Below are 17,784 nucleotides of genomic sequence, written 5' to 3'. Positions count from 1 at the left end.
GACATTCACATTATTCATCTTCATCATGGCTGAACACCTGCTGTTAGTCGTCCTCATGTGTAAGTTAAACCTCTTGTTTCTTTCATTGTACCCAATACACTAATACAACTACATGATATTTTATTTGCAAGAGCCAGATTAATATGTAATGTCAGCCTTTAATGTATCAGCGTGTTTTATTAAACTTTTACATCAGATTGAAAGAAATACAAGATTAACATTAAGAGTTTACTATTTACTGTTAAATCTGTTCCTCTTGTTAACATGTTTATTTTCTCTGCCAGGTTCCTTTACGGAGATGAAAGCACAAGGTCAGTCTCTGCTAATTTGGCTGTTAAAATCTCTATTTTCTATACCATATATTAAATCACAGTTTCCCATTAGGAATTGTATTATCTTAATGCAATTATTAATGAAGTGACATAACATGTTTACCTCAATATGTTTTAGCTCTTCTTACACCTAAACTGACAGTGAATCCACCGGTGATCTCAGAGACAGACTCAGTCACTCTGCACTGTCAGACTCCATCATCTGTTCCTGTGTCTCAGTGTTATTTCAAAACTATGAGAACAAAACCGGGCAAAGTCTTCCCCTGTCTGAAGACACTGACAGGAACTGAGCTGCTGGAGATGTCACATCAGAGTTCACCTGCTGAGGTTAAAGTGACATGTTTTTACACTGTAAAGCTTGGAGAGTTACATTACCCATCTCCACACAGTGACACATCCTCCGTCACCATACACAGTGACACATCCTCCGTCACCATACACAGTGAGCGACTGTTTCTCCCACCTGCTAATATTACTATATCCTGATACAGTATCAGCACAAGAAAAGTGGCATGGTCTAATATTTCAGGTGTGAATTTGTTTTTAGGGCTTACAAACCAAAACAAATAGAGCAACACTAGAGCAACAACTAATGGGGATTTAACAACCCCCAAGTGACACTGGTAGTTCTGCCTCTACTTTCCTAACGTCAGTGAAACCAGAAACAGGTGATATAATTAATCAAGTTCTCAATAATTCACACTGACTTGACGCTGCAGAAAGTTGGACCTCTGCTGACACAACTCTTTTCCAACCAGCATCCGGTGAAAATATAACAGGTAGTCAAATACTAAAATTCTTTGCTGTGGTTGTTTATAAATGCTTTTCACTGTGTACTTTTTCAATCCTGCTGTTTCAGGTGATATTATATATATATATATATATATATATATATATATATATAAAGATTATATATATAAATATAATCAATATTCTAAAACTTAGAATGCCAACTGTGAGAGATTCACTGGACAGTAAGATGAGAAACTGTTGGATCACAGAAAATCACATGATAATAGGAAATAATATGACAATAGTGTAGGAAGGAAGAGCTGGTTGATCAGGGCTGGTTCAGCTGTGAGGACCTAGATCACATCCAGGGAGGCAGGTACTATAGGGACCTCTGGTGGATCAACACGATAACACACAAGTTACGAGCAGTGAGTAAAAACACATCTGCAGTTGTAACAATCCCTAAATACTCAGTTTACTTTGTTTTGTTCACAAGTATATCAAAATAAAAATAATGAGATAAATATTAGATGAAGTATATTTTATAACAGCAGGGCCTTACCAATAGTAAAAAAAAAGCGATTATTAATCTATATCTAGTTTTCGATGTTGGTACTGATTTGATATTTTACTAAAAAAAGAATACAGCACAGTTTTTGTGACGGAATATTTCCTCTAGCATCTTCCTCCTGATACGTTTCAAAGTTTTTGCCATACTTGTAAATCCCAGAGAGCAGAAGGAAGTTCATTTCCTCAAACATGTTGATATTATGGGATGTACAGTATGTCCTTGATGTTAACACTGTGGGCCGGCGAGTGTAAATGGGCTCTTCTCTTAATGCAGAGAAGATGACGTTGATGATTGGAGCAGTCGTGACTGTGGGAGTCGTCTTGCTCGGATTAACACTTCTCTTTACTGAACGCAGGATTGGTAAGAATTAAAAAATATTAAACATGCAGGCATGCAAAGACCTAGCTGCAGTTGTAGGAAATATTTCATATTTATTTGAATTACGTAGCAAGTAAGTAAGTAAACCTTATTTATAAAGCTCCTTTCAAATCCAGTGCTACACGGTACAGCACCTTGTGCAAACATTGAAGAACAAAAAGTTAAAAACTTGAGATTAACGACATTTGAAATGATTTTCTAGTAGCAAAATGTAAAAGAATGTATCCAGTACCAGTTTTATTAGGGATCATTGAAGCTTTCTGATATCAATAATCACTGGTTTATTTCTTTTTTTCATTTTCTAGAAAATTGTGCTTCCAAGAGGTAAGAAATCATATTTTTCAATGATTATCAGGTAAACCTGAGTGAGTCCAGGATGCATCTTCTTTTCCATGGTTGCTCTGGTTCAGCTGCAGCATCAATATGTGTTGACATGAAGGAAACAGCTGATGGTGACAACTGTCAGGTCAGAGAGGCGAATCAGAACCGGAGATTCACTTTTCAGTCACAACATTTAGATCTTTGCGGAGAGTCCATCCATCCATCGTCTACCGCTTATCCGGGATCGGGTCGCGGGGGCAGCAGCTCCAGTAAGGAATCCCAATCTTCCCTTCTCCGGGCCACATCCTCCAGCTCCGACTGGGGGATCCTGAGGCGTTCCCAGGCCAGTGAGGAGACATAATCTCTCCACCGAGTCCTGGGTCTTCCCCGGGGTCTCCTCTCAGCTGGACGTGCCTGGAACACCTCCCTAGGGAGGCGCCCAGGTGGCATCCTTACTAGATGCCCGAACCACCTCAACTGGCTCCTTTCAACGTAAAGGAGCAGCGGCTCTACTCCGAGTCTCTCACGGATGGCTGAGCTTCTCACCCTATCTCTAAGGGAGACGCCAGCCACCCGTCTGAGAAAACCCATTTCGGCCGCTTGTACCCGTGATCTCGTTCTTTCGGTCATGACCCAGCCTTCATGACCATAGGTGAGGGTAGGAACGAAGATCGACCGGTATATTGAGAGCTTTGCCTTCTGGCTCAGCTCTCTTTTCGTCACAACGGTGCGGTAAAGTGACTGTAATACCGCCCCCGCTGCTCCGATTCTCCGGCCAATCTCTCGCTCCATTGTCCCTTCACTCGCGAACAAGACCCCGAGGTACTTGAACTCCTTCACTTGGGGTAATGGCTCATTCCCTACCCGGAGTAGGCAATCCACCGGTTTCCTGCTGAGAGCCATGGCCTCAGATTTGGAGGTGCTGATACTCATCCCAACCGCTGCACACTCGGCTGCGAACCGATCCAGTGACTGTTGAAGGTCACAGACCGATGATGCCATAAGGACCACATCATCTGCAAAGAGCAGCGATGAGATCCTCAGGTCACCGAACTGCAACCCCTCTCCTCCACGACTACGCCTCGATATCCTATCCATGAAAATCACGAACAGGATTGGTGATAAAGCGCAGCCCTGGCGGAGGCCAACATTCACGGGAAACGAGTCCGACTTACTACCGAGTATCCGGACACAACTCTCGCTTTGGGCGTACAGGGATCGGATGGCCCTCAAAAGTGACCCCCTCACCCCATACTCCCGCAGCACCTCCCACAGTATCACCCGGGGGACCCGGTCATACGCCTTCTCTAGATCCACAAAACACATGTAGACCAGATGGGCGTACTCCCAGGCCCCCTCCAGGATCCTTGCAAGAGTAAAGAGTTGGTCTGTTGTTCCACGACCAGGACGGAATCCGCATTGTTCCTCTTCAATCAGAGGTTCGACTACCGGCCGAACCCTCCTTTCCAGTACCTTGGAGTAGACTTTACCAGGGAGGCTGAGAAGTGTCATACCCCTGTAGTTGGCACACACTCTCTGGTCCCCCTTTTTAAATAGGGGAACCACCACCCCGGTCTGCCAACCCCTAGGCACTGTCCCGGACTTCCACGCAATGTTGACGAGGCGTGTCAACCAAGACAGCCCCTCAACACCCAAAGCCTTCAGCATTTCTGGACGGATCTCATCAACCCCTGCGGCTTTGCCACTGTGGAGTTGTTTGACTACCTCAGTGACTTCCATCAGGGAAATTGACGATGATCCCCCATCAGTTTCCAGCTCTGCCTCAACCATAGAGGGTGTGTTAGTCGGATTCAGGAGTTCCTCAAAGTGCTCCTTCCAGCGGCCGATAACCTTCTCAGTTGAAGTCAGCAGGGTCCCACCCTTGCTGTACACAGCTTGGATGGTTCCTCGCTTCCCCCTCCTGAGGTGCCGGATGGTTTTCCAGAAGCACCTTGGTGCCGACCGAAAGTCCTTCTCCATAGCTTCTCTGAACTTCTCCCACACCCGCTGCTTTGCCTCTGACACGGCAGAAGCTGCCGCACTTCTAGTCCTTCAATACCCTGCAACTGTTTCCGGAGTCCTCCCGGATAACATAACCCGGAAGGACTCCTTCTTCAGTCGGACGGCTTCCCTGACCACCGTGGTCCACCACGGTGTTCGAGGGTTACCGCCCCTTGAGGCACCTAAGACCTTGAGACCACAGCTCATCACCGCAGCTTCAGCAATAGAGGTTTTGAATATCGCCCACTCAGGTTCAATGCCCCCAACCTCCACAGGGATGGCTGAAAAGCTCCACTGGAGGTGTGAGTTAAAGATCCCCAGGACAGGGGCTTCCTCCAGACGTTCCCAGTTCACCCGTACTACCCGTTTGGGTTTACCAGGTCTGTCCAGAGTCTTCCCCCACCCCTTGATCCAACTCACCACCAGATGGTGATCAGTCGACAGCTCCGCCCCTCTCTTCACCCGAGTGTCCAAAACATGCGGCCTCAGATCAGATGATACGATTACGAAATCGATCATTGACCTTTGGCCTAGGGTGCTCTGGTACCACGTGCACTTATGAGCATCCTTATGTTCGAACATGGTGTTTGTTATGGCCATTCCATGACTAGCACAGAAGTCCAACAACAAACGACCATTCGGGTTTAGATCAGGGAGGCCCTTCCTCCCAATCACGCCTCTCCAGGTGTCTCCATCGTTTCCCACGTGTGTGTTGAAGTCTCCCAGCAAGACTACGGAGTCCCCTACTGGAGCCCCCTGCAGGGCTCCATTCAGGTCATTCAAGAAGGCTGAATACTCAGAACTGCGGTTTGGGGCATAGGCACAAACAACAGTCAGAGTTTTCCCCCCCATAACCCGAAGGCGTAGGGAGGCGACCCTCTCGTCCACCAGGATAAACTCCAACGTAGCGACGCTCTTTGCGGAGAGTAATACAGTTAATTCATTTGCAAATGTGTACTGTGCTTTTGCCTTCCTCTGTAATGACACACAAAACCTGTTTTCTATTTTTTTTCCCATTTAGACCAAAAGTAAACGTCACTGCTTTGCAGGGTGGTTATGATGAAACCTACAGTATCGTCACCTATGAATGCAACACTGGTGAGCTGCTTTTGTTTTCCCAAAGGTTGTTAGACACATTAATCAGCCGCTTGGTGGTGCAGGTTCTGCTGAAGGCTTATAAGTGGCCAGAATGCGAACAGGCATAAATTAAAAAGACATTAAAGGTACATTCTCAGAAAAAATGTTTATTGCAGCGTGACAGAAACTAAACCCTTTTACTGTAAATGATGATAATTGCATATTGCTGACAAACATCAGCCCTGAGAGAGACCGTGTACAGCCCTCTAAAGTCAATTTGAAATTCAAACGTTGTTTTCCTTGCATCTTTTTCTTACTTATGTACAAGTTAATTGATCTTAACAGTATTTACATCATTACCCACAAGAGCAGACGTTAGAATGGTGATATGGCTCAGTTGAACTTTATTGAATTGATAGTTTGGTCAGAACATAACATGTATCAATGCTTTGAATAATAAAATCCATGTACACAATTATTTAAAAAGTCCCTTTCATTTCAGAAGTTGAAGTTCAGGTTCATGTTTATTTATACTGCGCTTTAAAAACATAATTTGTACCAAAGTGCTTTACCCGGAAGGGTTTATTCACACATTTAACTCACATTTACACAAATTCATAAAACTCACATACACAGAAAACACATTAAAAACCGCCAAACATGATTGAATACAATACAAATGAGAAACCATCACAGAGACATATTTAAGCACAACTGAATGCAAGAAAACAATATTTTTATGATGACATTTTACCAACTAGATGAAATAACACACAGCCTGTTTGGAGATATGAAGTTAAATGGTTGAAGTTTCAGGACAAACATGGAAAAAAAACGACGCGTTTACTTCGAGCAGATCATAAACAAAAAAGTGAGGAGTTTAAAAAAAGACTTTTAGTGAAGACACACACACACACACACACGCACACGCACACGAACACACACACACACACACACACACACACACACACACACACACACACACACACACATGCACACGAGCCTCCAGTTTGGTCGATTCTATCTAAATAACACACATATACTAGGTACTTTAAAAAAGATGTGAGGTTTGTGTATCTGACGTGAATAATTCCGATGCTAGCTGTGGTTTTAGTAATAGTAGTAATTTTCAAAGGACAATAAATCTATACTGTTATTCAAGCAGCACACTGACTACTTTAAGTTATATCAAAGTTTCAGTAGGATAATGTTATCCCCTGAAAGGATATAACAGAATATTTGCAAAAATCTAAAGGGTGTACTCACTTTTGAGATATACTGTATATATATATGTGTATATATATATATATCGACGTTGTTAGCACATTCCGCGTTTTTAGCACAGTCGGCGTTGTTAGCACAGTCGGCGTTGTTAGCACAGTCGGCGTTGTTAGCACAGTCCACGTTTTTAGCACAGTCCACGTTTTTAGCACAGTCCGCTTTGTTAGCACAGTCCGCGTTGTTAGCACATTCCGCGTTTTTAGCACAGTCTTACGTTTTTAGCACAGTCCAAGTTGTTAGCACAGTCCGCGTTGTTAGCACAGTCCACGTTTTTAGCACAGTCCACGTTTTTAGCACTGTCCGCGTTGTTAGCACAGTCCACGTTGTTAGCACAGTCCACGTTGTTAGCACAGTCCACGTTGATAACACAGTCCACGTTGTTAGCACAGTTCCCGTTGTTAGCACAGTCCGCGTTGTTAGCACAGTCCGCGTTGTTAGCACAGTCCGCGTTGTTAGAACAGTCCGCGTTGTTAGCACATTTCGCGTTTTTAGCACGGTCCGCGTTGTTAGCACAGTCTGCGTTGTTAGCACAGTCTGCGTTGTTAGCACAGTCTGCGTTGTTAGCACAGTCTGCGTTGTTAGCACAGTCCGCGTTGTTAGCACAGTCCGTGTTGTTAGCACAGTCCACGTTGTTAGCACAGTCCACGTTGTTAGCACAGTCCACGTTGTTAGCACATTCCGCGTTTTAGCACAGTCCGCGTTGTTCGTACAGTCCACGTTGTTAGCACAGTCCGCGTTGTTAGCACAGTCCGCGTTGTTAGGACAAACATGGAAAAAAAACGACGCGTTTACTTCGAGCAGATCATAAACAAAAAAGTGAGGAGTTTAAAAAAGACTTTTAGTGAAGACACACACACACACACACACGCACACGCACACGAACACACACACACACACACACACACACACACACACACACACACACACATGCACACGAGCCTCCAGTTTGGTCGATTCTATCTAAATAACACACATATACTAGGTACTTTAAAAAAGATGTGAGGTTTGTGTATCTGACGTGAATAATTCCGATGCTAGCTGTGGTTTTAGTAATAGTAGTAATTTTCAAAGGACAATAAATCTATACTGTTATTCAAGCAGCACACTGACTACTTTAAGTTATATCAAAGTTTCAGTAGGATAATGTTATCCCCTGAAAGGATATAACAGAATATTTGCAAAAATCTAAAGGGTGTACTCACTTTTGAGATATACTGTATATATATATGTGTATATATATATATATCGACGTTGTTAGCACATTCCGCGTTTTTAGCACAGTCGGCGTTGTTAGCACAGTCGGCGTTGTTAGCACAGTCGGCGTTGTTAGCACAGTCCACGTTTTTAGCACAGTCCACGTTTTTAGCACAGTCCGCTTTGTTAGCACAGTCCGCGTTGTTAGCACATTCCGCGTTTTTAGCACAGTCTTACGTTTTTAGCACAGTCCAAGTTGTTAGCACAGTCCGCGTTGTTAGCACAGTCCACGTTTTTAGCACAGTCCACGTTTTTAGCACTGTCCGCGTTGTTAGCACAGTCCACGTTGTTAGCACAGTCCACGTTGTTAGCACAGTCCACGTTGATAACACAGTCCACGTTGTTAGCACAGTTCCCGTTGTTAGCACAGTCCGCGTTGTTAGCACAGTCCGCGTTGTTAGCACAGTCCGCGTTGTTAGAACAGTCCGCGTTGTTAGCACATTTCGCGTTTTTAGCACGGTCCGCGTTGTTAGCACAGTCTGCGTTGTTAGCACAGTCTGCGTTGTTAGCACAGTCTGCGTTGTTAGCACAGTCTGCGTTGTTAGCACAGTCCGCGTTGTTAGCACAGTCCGTGTTGTTAGCACAGTCCACGTTGTTAGCACAGTCCACGTTGTTAGCACAGTCCACGTTGTTAGCACATTCCGCGTTTTAGCACAGTCCGCGTTGTTCGTACAGTCCACGTTGTTAGCACAGTCCGCGTTGTTAGCACAGTCCGCGTTGTTAGCACAGTCCGCGTTGTTAGCACAGTCCGCGTTGTGAGCACAGTCCACGTTTTTAGCACAGTCCGCGTTGTTAGCACAGTCCGCGTTGTTAGCACAGTCCGCGTTGTTAGCACATTCCGCGTTTTTAGCACAGTCCAAGTTGTTAGCAGAGTCCACGTTGTTAGCACAGTCCGCGTTGTTAGCACAGTCCGCGTTGTTAGCACAGTCCGCGTTGTTAGCACAGTTCACGTTTTTAGCACAGTCCACGTTTTTAGCACTGTCCGCGTTGTTAGCACAGTCCACGTTGTTAGCACAGTCCACGTTGTTAGCACAGTCCGCGTTGTTAGCACAGTCCGCGTTGTTAGCACAGTCCACGTTTTTAGCACAGTCCGCGTTGTTAGCACAGTCCACGTTGTTAGCACAGTCCGCGTTGTTAGCACAGTCCACGTTTTTAGCACAGTCCACGTTTTTAGCACAGTCCACGTTTTTAGCACAGTCCACGTTTTTAGCACTGTGCGCGTTGTTAGCACAGTCCACGTTGTTAGCACAGTCCACGTTGTTAGCACAGTCCACGTTGTTAGCACAGTCCACGTTGATAACACATTCCACGTTGTTATTAAACTGTGTTTTTTGTGTTTTAGATGGATGCGGATATATAGAAACTCTCAACAGTAAAGAGGTAATTTAAACACTTCTGTATCCATTCAGTCAGTGATCATGCTGTCCTGGATAAGGCCACTCTCACGTAACCTTTTTTTTTTCTCTCTTTCTGATAAAGTTCTTGCCGAGCAGTTATGATGAAACTTACAGTTTCGTCATTTATGAATTCAGCAATATTGGTGAGCTGCTTTTGTCTTTCTACCAACTTTGTTTTCTACAGTATGTTTCATACACATGCGTGGGAAAAGGAAGTTGCATAATGCAGTAAAAGACTTAAAAGTCCCATCAAGCCATGTCTGTTTTTTTCCACTACACTGACAGATGCTTACAACAGCCTCTCAAGAGGAACCAGCTGCATCAGACCACAGAGATAACGTGTGCAGCATTCGAGAAGGACATTTGAGATGTGACTAAAATCGTTTGGATTGGTTTGGTTAAGTCCAGTTTGTTATTACAAAAGGATGCTGGAATATGTTTCAGCTAAACAAGATGTAACAATCTGATGAAATTAGTGCGTAAACTCTGGTCAACTGCCTCTATCAGTCCAGTGTTAGCCACTCTACACTGGCTTCCAGTAACTTTTAGAATTGACTTTAAGGTCCTCCTTCTTGTATACAAAGCCCTAAACGGAACCGCACCAAGTTCCACTGCCAACTCTCTTATAAACTATGTGCCCCCAAGAACATTACGATCATCCACTACTGGTTTATTAAATGTTCCCAGAAACATCCAAAAGACAATTGGGGATGCAGCTTTTATCAATTATGCACCAAAGCTATGGAACACTTTACCTGCAGACATTAGGGAGGCAAGCTCGCTCAGTATCTTCAAAAGTAAGCTAAAAACATATCTTTTTACTTTAGCCTTTTAATAGTGATATTTTACGTCTTTACTAGAGCCTTTTAATGGTGATATTTTATATATTTTTTATCTTAGCCACTTTAAACTAATTTAAATGATTTCATACATTTTTAAGCTTGGTTTTCCTGAAGGAGGATCATTTAGTGTTGAGGAAGTAAGAAAGTTAAAAGTAAGGTTGAGAGAGCAAGAGGAAAAAGTAATGTCAAAGAGAAAGATTAAATCTGAAGCGTTGAAAACAATGGAAGAACATAAAGACAGTTTATGTTATGGGAGAAGGAAGCAGAGAACAGGTATAGGAAGAAAGTATGTGGATTATTTGCAAAGACAAATATAGATGAAAGTACAGACAAAGGGATTATGAAAATGTCAAAGAATGTGTAAAGGCTGCTATTTTATCTTCTATTTTATCTGCTATTTTATACGATTTTAATTCTGCTATTTTTATAATGGTACTTCAGACTCATTTTCATCAACACTGTGATTATTGTACTGTAAATGCTCTTACTCTGTCCTTGTACTAATTGTTATTAGTTTTTGCTATGAGGCACTTTGGGCTGCAATTCTTGTATGAAAGGTGCTATACAAATAAAGCTTATTATTATTATTATAAACATGTGGCATTTCTATATGTAGGGTATACTAAAGAATATTTACGCTAAGGCAAAACACTGTTTATAAAAACATGATGCATTTCAATATTTTGGTGAAGTTGATTGTGAGTTTCAGGTATGTTCCTTAAACCTCAAAGTAAAAAGGTACAATGCAGCGTTGACATGAGAAACTTGTATTCTGGTTGGAGGAGCTATTTAAAAAAACAAAAACTATTTGCATTTAACACTGTCCCTCCCTGCTTATTCAGTGTAAAATATTAGTTAAGGTATTAACCTTCATGAGGGTCCAGGTGGACAATCAATTAATCAGTTGTGAGTTTTAGTTATAATGTTCCCGGGCAGTACAGGTAAATACAGGAGTCCATGGGAAACATGGGGGCATTGACTTGACTTCAATAAAAACAGAGTGTGTGCAGCATAACTCTGGAAATATGAAGTGAAATGCAGATTTCATTGTTGAATGGTCAGGAAAATATTAAATAACAGCATGTTCACTTAGAGCAGACCATGAACATGCTTGTGTGTGTGTGTGTGTGTGTGTGTGTGTGTGTGTGTGTGTGTGTGTGTGTGTGTGTGTGTGTGCGCGTGTGTGTGTGTGTGTGTGTGTGTGTGTGTGTGTGTGTGTGTGTGTGTGTGTGAACAAATGATGAACAGACTCTTTCTTCTGAAGCAGTTCACACTGTGGTAGACTTGATCTAAATATATTACATGCTCTACATTTCTAATAATGTGTGTTAAAGCGAGTAGATGTAAAGTGTTGCTGTTTCTGTGGCCTGTTTGTTTGTTGCCTCACATTTGATGCTTGCTGTGGTTTTCCTGAGAGCAAGTTCTCATTTCTGCTGAATGACACTTAAGTACATCAAAGTCCACGTAGTCAGACAAACGAGTGTCTTCTATCTGCACAGTCTTAGTGTTCAGCTTCATCATGGCTGGACGCCTGCTGCTTGTCATCCTCATTTGTAAGTTATACTCACTATAGAGTCTTTTATTGTTAATGTAGACTTTTACAAACTAATGTAGGTTCTAACCTGCAAGCAAACATGACATTACATTGTATTGTGAGCTATCATGTGTCATGTTATACCTTCTGCTCTTTTTTATGGTTGGTGATTTTATGTTATGTGTTGTTACTCTGTGCTGTTCATCTGTGCACTTATTGTGGAACTGCAGTGCAGAGTTCAAAACTAATTTCCCCAACAAATAAAGAATATCTTGATCTTAAGCTTCTTCATTTTGTTGAATGTATTAATGAGATATTACATGTATTTACCTTTTTAATAAATTATAATTCCAACAGATTCTTTTCTCGAGAGTTATGCACAAGGTCAGTCTCTGATCGATTATCTTTCATGTCCAGTTTTCACTGTGTGGGAAGTTTATTACAGTCTGTTGTTAATTTGACTATTTTTACAAACTGTTTGTTTGCACAATATATTTTTTATTTCTTCCTCTACATTAAATCACAATTTCTAATATGGATTATTATCGTATTAATGTTATTATTCAGTTTTTGATATAACACATGTCTACCTCTAAATTTTCAGCATTAACATTCAGCATCTTTACAGCTTTCTCAGTTTGATAAATTGCTTTTTGTTGTCAGATTCTGCTTCATTCAGAGTCATGATCTTTTTTTACAGTGTAACTTACACTCACCTAAGATGACATATAATTATCATTATGAAGCATGAGGATGAATGTTAATTTCTAAAACTGTTGTGTGACAGTATGGCAGGATGCTGGTATGCAGATGATGGTATATCGTATTTAATGACTTTTCATTTATCTTGTATTTTAGCTCTAAAACCTGAGATGAGTCTTCAGCATTTTCCTGGTAAAGATGTTATCATGACCTGCACTCTGCCTGGATCTGCTAATAAAGATACGAGATGTAACCTTTACTTTGGAGAAGAAAGGGATCCATTTCAAACAACCATCTTGAAGCAAAGGACCTCAAGGAATCAGTGGTTCTGCCTGTTTACTGTCACAATTTCTGATTTGCTTCATTTTCCTCAAAGAAACGTCACCAGCTGTGATTACAGTTTGGGAAGTGAACCAAACTCTTTGTCTCCTCGTAGTGATGGATACAGCTTGACTGGTAAGTCAGAGAAGACACGAAACATCACAAAGTATTTCTCCACATTTGAGTCTATTGCATGTTATTTGAAATGTTTAAATATGACACTGTGACATCACACTTAGAATCAAGTGAATTGGCCAATAAAAGGAATTTGACTCGTAGTTGGACGCTCTCATTATCACAATTTCAGTTCAGTTTAATGTTTTTCAGACTGTGAGTCTATATTAAAAAAGGATTCAATTTAAAAATAAACAGGACTGCAACTCCTGTGAAACCGGAATCAGGTAATAAAATATAGATGTATTGTAAGAGACATTAGTTAACTAAAAATAAAAAATAATATTATGTTTCTTCTGATGCTTTCTGCTCAAGTGATCGCACAAATAAACTGTCCCACAACGTTTTCCACACATGAAGCGACAGATGCAAATCCATCTTCTTTTATTGTAGATATTGTGGACAAAGAGACACACTCCACACAGACTATGGCGACATCTACTATGACCACAGGTAGGACATGATTTATATTTAAAAAGAAATCTATATCAGTATCACAAATCACTTATTATATTTGTTATCTTGAAGGTTTTAAAATCTTGTGTTTATTACACTTTATGTGAGTATTCTGAAACATATTGTTCTTCATTGACCAGGTCAGAATGTTGGATCCAGCAACACTGGTAGTTTTATCTCTACTTCTATCACACCAGTGAAACCAACATCAGGTGACACAAATACTCATAATTTAAACTGACTTTTAAATATTTTTTTCTTTAAGACATTTTATTCCCTTATATTGAATTAGATAATATGGAAATTAAAAATTAAAATGAGGATTCGAGAAATGCAGCTATGATTTTTTAAAACCTTATAAAAAATGTTGAAATATGTAATTTGAATATTTATTTCATATTTTCACTGCCTAAACTCATCTGGCTTCAGGAGACAATATTACAACTGCAATTCTTATGAGTGCATCATAAATGACGCAAAAGATGCATTTTCTCTGAATGTTTTTAATATTTCTCACTAATTATGTATTACAGTTGGTCAGACACCTCATAAATCTAGCACTAAAGCTAGCTTGCTCCATGTAACCCCAATTGATCCACCAACAGGTGTGCAAAGCGCATGTATTACTTACACATACTGCATATTATTAAAATGATAAATTCCATTTAGAATTGTATGTTTCTTCTGGTGTTTGAGCACTGAGTATTGCTCTGCAGAGTCACAGTAAAGAAACCTGTTTTGCATCATTATGATCCTGAATTAAATGATTTTTCATGTTCACAACTTCCTTCACATGTTACATTTATATCAGTTATATTAGTGTGCCATGCACTGGAAGACATCCAGGTACACACAGTCTTTCTGCTTTGGTGTTAAAAGTGAAACTGACCTTTGTTTGTGACCTCCACAGCAGAAACATGGACATGGAACTTGGTAGTAGTTGCAGCGTGTCTTGGAGGTCTCATCTTACTGGGCCTAGCACTTCTCTTTACCAAAAGAAGAACTGGTGAGAACTTGATTTGTCTGTCCAGAAAAAAGGATTTTCCCTTCCTGATCGTTTTCAGAGCTCTGAAAGGATCAGGCTGAGATAGCTAATGCCCCTTATTAGAGGGAAGATAGAAAGGAAGATAAATCTTAGTTTTGATCAAAGAGATGAAATACCACATAAGGAGGAAGTTGGTGTTGGAGAGAACAAATTGTGTTGGCATGAGCGGCTTCGCTGAGTGCTAATCATAGGTGTGAGTTTATATGTCCAATCAGCCAATACACACACAACTTCAGTGCTCTGCCTTAACTAACACTATGCTTCTCTCTCAATTTATTTCAGAAAGATGTTCTAGCAAAAGGTAATATTATTATTATTATTATTTTTTTTTTTACAGAAGTTCAGCTTATTCACTTCAAGTAGCTGCCAAGTGCTGCTACTAAGCAGAACCACTGCAGCATTAGTTGTTAAATCAGTGGAGGGAGCTCATTCATCTTCTCCAGTTTCCCCATTAAACCCTTGGCTTTGAAGGGCCAGTGTGTAGTATTTAGGGGGATCTATTAGCAGAAATATAATATAATATTCATAACTATGTTGTCATTGGTGTATAATCACCTGAAACTAAGAATCGTTGTGTTTTCGTTAGCTTAGAATAAGCTCTACATATCTACATAGGGAGCGGGTCCTCTTCCAGTCCCCCAGCCCCCAACCCCCAGTCAGAAAAAGAAAGTCTAAACTGAGTCTCAAGTGCGAAGTGCCAAGTGCATGTGTGTTTCTGTGGCCTGTCTGTCAGGAAAACCACAGCAAGCATCAGAAGTGAGTCACACTGAGAACAAGTTCTGTAAAATTACACTTTCTGTCAAAGTCCACATAGTCAAACACACAAGTGTCGTCGTGAAGGATTCTTGGACATTCACATTATTTAGCTTCATCATGACTGAACACCTGCTGTTAGTCGTCCTCATGTGTAAGTTAACCTCTTGTTTCTTGTTTTATTTGCAAGAGCTAGATTAATATGTAATGTCAGCAGGGGTCACCGACCTTTTGGATACTGAGAGCTACTTTAAGGGAACTGAATACGAATGATACAAACTTCCTGAATAACATAGTTGCACAGTTCACATTTAATGATAATATTATCATTAATAATAATATCATAATATATATTCATATATGTGAAGATCACATATCAATGTTAATTATTCCTCACAATGATTATTAACAATGATTTACCACACAGATATATTTAAACATACAACATTATTTATGTTCTCAATCTATTTCAATATTTGATAGTCAGTTATCACATCTCTGATATTTTTGTAAATATCTTTATTAACAGTTTTGTGTGAATGAGCACATTTGTAGCATTTTGTTTAAAATCACACCAGTTATATTTTAGTACAAAATATCACTTCTGTAACATTTTATAGGAAATCATTAACTGTCACATCTTCACATCATATCCTGTTTGTACAAACACTAACTTTGTAACATCAGAGTGGAGATCACATCAGAACCTTTCTTCTCGTCTCTGAACAGTGTTTTCAATAACCATCATTGCACCTTTCAAGACCTCTCCGTCCGAAAAGGCTTTCTTATACTTTATTAAAAATGTGCAGCTCTAAATGAAGCTTCCGATGCTTTCTGTGACTTGTTCACCGGCCTCGTGAGAAGAGATGCTGCTGTCCAAAGCTTTAACTCTCGGCTTGTTCTGCCCGCAGTGCTGCAGGTGGGAGTTAGTTAGTTAGTTAGTTAGTTAGTTAGTTAGCATGGTAGCTTTGTGACACGTACCGAAGTGTCTCCACAATGTGCCGCTTTGCCGTCGCCCCGCAAATGAGACATACACACTTTTCTTTCACTGTTGTAAAAAATTATTCTTCCTCCCAATCATTGTGAAAATAGTTAGTTTTCTTTCGCTTTTCTGCCAAAACGCACCTAGCGCCTCACCGTAGCTGCTCCAGGGAAATGGAGATTTAGTTTGCGCGTGGAACTCTGACCTCAGACAGGGTCCGAGTTTTTATACATAAAACATTTTTGTTTTTTAAATTGTATATTCAATATTTTCATTTTAAAATAAAGAATAATTAAAGTGTTATTGATAAAATAAAGTAAAACAGCAAAACAATTAAATACAAGTTTTATCTTGATCTTGAACATCTTTATTTAGAACATGCCCTGCGGGCGACTCACGTGATCCCTGCGGGCGACTCACGTGATCCCTGCGGGCGACTCACGTGATCCCTGCGGGTGACCAAGTGGCTGCGGGCACTGCGTTGGCTACCCCTGCTTTAATGTATCAGCGTGTTTTATTAAACTTTTACAACAGATTAAAAGAAATACAAGATTAACATTAAGAGTTTACAATTTACTGTTAAATCTGTTCCTCTTGTTAACATGTTTATTTTCTCTGCCAGGTTCCTTTACGGAGATGAAAGCACAAGGTCAGTCTCTGCTAATTTGGCTGTTAAAATCTCTATTTTCTATACCATATATTAAATCACAGTTTCCCATTAGGAATTGTATTATCTTAATGCAATTATTAATGAAGTGACATAACATGTTTATCTCAATATGTTTTAGCTCTTCTTACACCTACACTGACAGTGAATCCACTGGTGATCTCAGAGACAGACTCAGTCACTCTGCACTGTCAGACTCCATCATCTGTTCCTGTGTCTCAGTGTTATTTCAAAACTATGAGAACAAAACCGGGCAAAGTCTTCCCCTGTCTGAAGACACTGACAGGAACTGAGCTGCTGGAGATGTCACATCAGAGTTCACCTGCTGAGGTTGAGATGACATGTTTTTACACTGTAAAGCTTGGAGAGTCACATTACCCATCTCCACACAGTGACACATCCTCCGTCACCATACACAGTGAAACATCCTCCGTCACCATACACAGTGATACATCCTCCGTCACCAGACACAGTGACACATCCTCCGTCACCATACACAGTGACACATCCTCCGTCACCATACACAGTGACACATCAGGTTTTGAACATCGCCCACTCAGGTTCAATGCCCCCAACCTCCACAGGGATGGCTGAAAAGCTCCGCCGGAGGTGTGAGTTAAAGATCCCCAGGACAGGGGCTTCCTCCAGACGTTCCCAGTTCACCCGCACTACCCGTTTGGGTTTACCAGGTCTGTCCAGAGTCTTCCCCCACCCCTTGATCCAACTCACCACCAGATGGTGATCAGTCGACAGCTCCGCCCCTCTCTTCACCCGAGTGTCCAAAACATGAGGCCTCAGATCAGATGATATGATTACGAAATCGATCATTGACCTTTGGCCTAGGGTGCTCTGGTACCACGTGCACTTATGAGCATCCTTATGTTCGAACATGGTGTTTGTTATGGCCATTCCATGACTAGCACAGAAGTCCAACAACAAACGACCGTTCGGGTTTAGATCAGGG

The 17,784-nt window shown here is 41.1% G+C and overlaps 2 long non-coding RNA genes across 2 annotated transcripts in view; both read left to right on the top strand.

Moving 5' to 3' along the window:
- Positions 1-11,670: 11,670 nt before the first annotated feature.
- Positions 11,671-12,727, top strand: LOC115008250 (uncharacterized). Its single transcript, XR_003832280.1, has 3 exons — positions 11,671-11,739; positions 12,078-12,104; positions 12,579-12,727. It is a non-coding gene; the product is annotated as an uncharacterized LOC115008250 (long non-coding RNA).
- Positions 12,728-15,192: 2,465 nt separating this feature from the next.
- Positions 15,193-17,784, top strand: part of LOC115008249 (uncharacterized) — a 3,572-nt gene continuing 980 nt past the window's right edge. The window contains exons 1-2 of the long non-coding RNA XR_003832279.1: positions 15,193-15,325; positions 16,776-16,802. This is a non-coding gene — a long non-coding RNA (uncharacterized LOC115008249). The remainder of the gene's footprint in view (positions 15,326-16,775; positions 16,803-17,784) is intronic.

This window comes from Cottoperca gobio, chromosome 5 (assembly GCF_900634415.1).
Source record: "Cottoperca gobio chromosome 5, fCotGob3.1, whole genome shotgun sequence".
In the NCBI taxonomy this organism is placed as follows: domain Eukaryota; kingdom Metazoa; phylum Chordata; class Actinopteri; order Perciformes; family Bovichtidae; genus Cottoperca; species Cottoperca gobio.
Note: the sequence above shows the minus strand (reverse complement) of the source record. Positions and strands in the feature narration are given on the sequence as shown.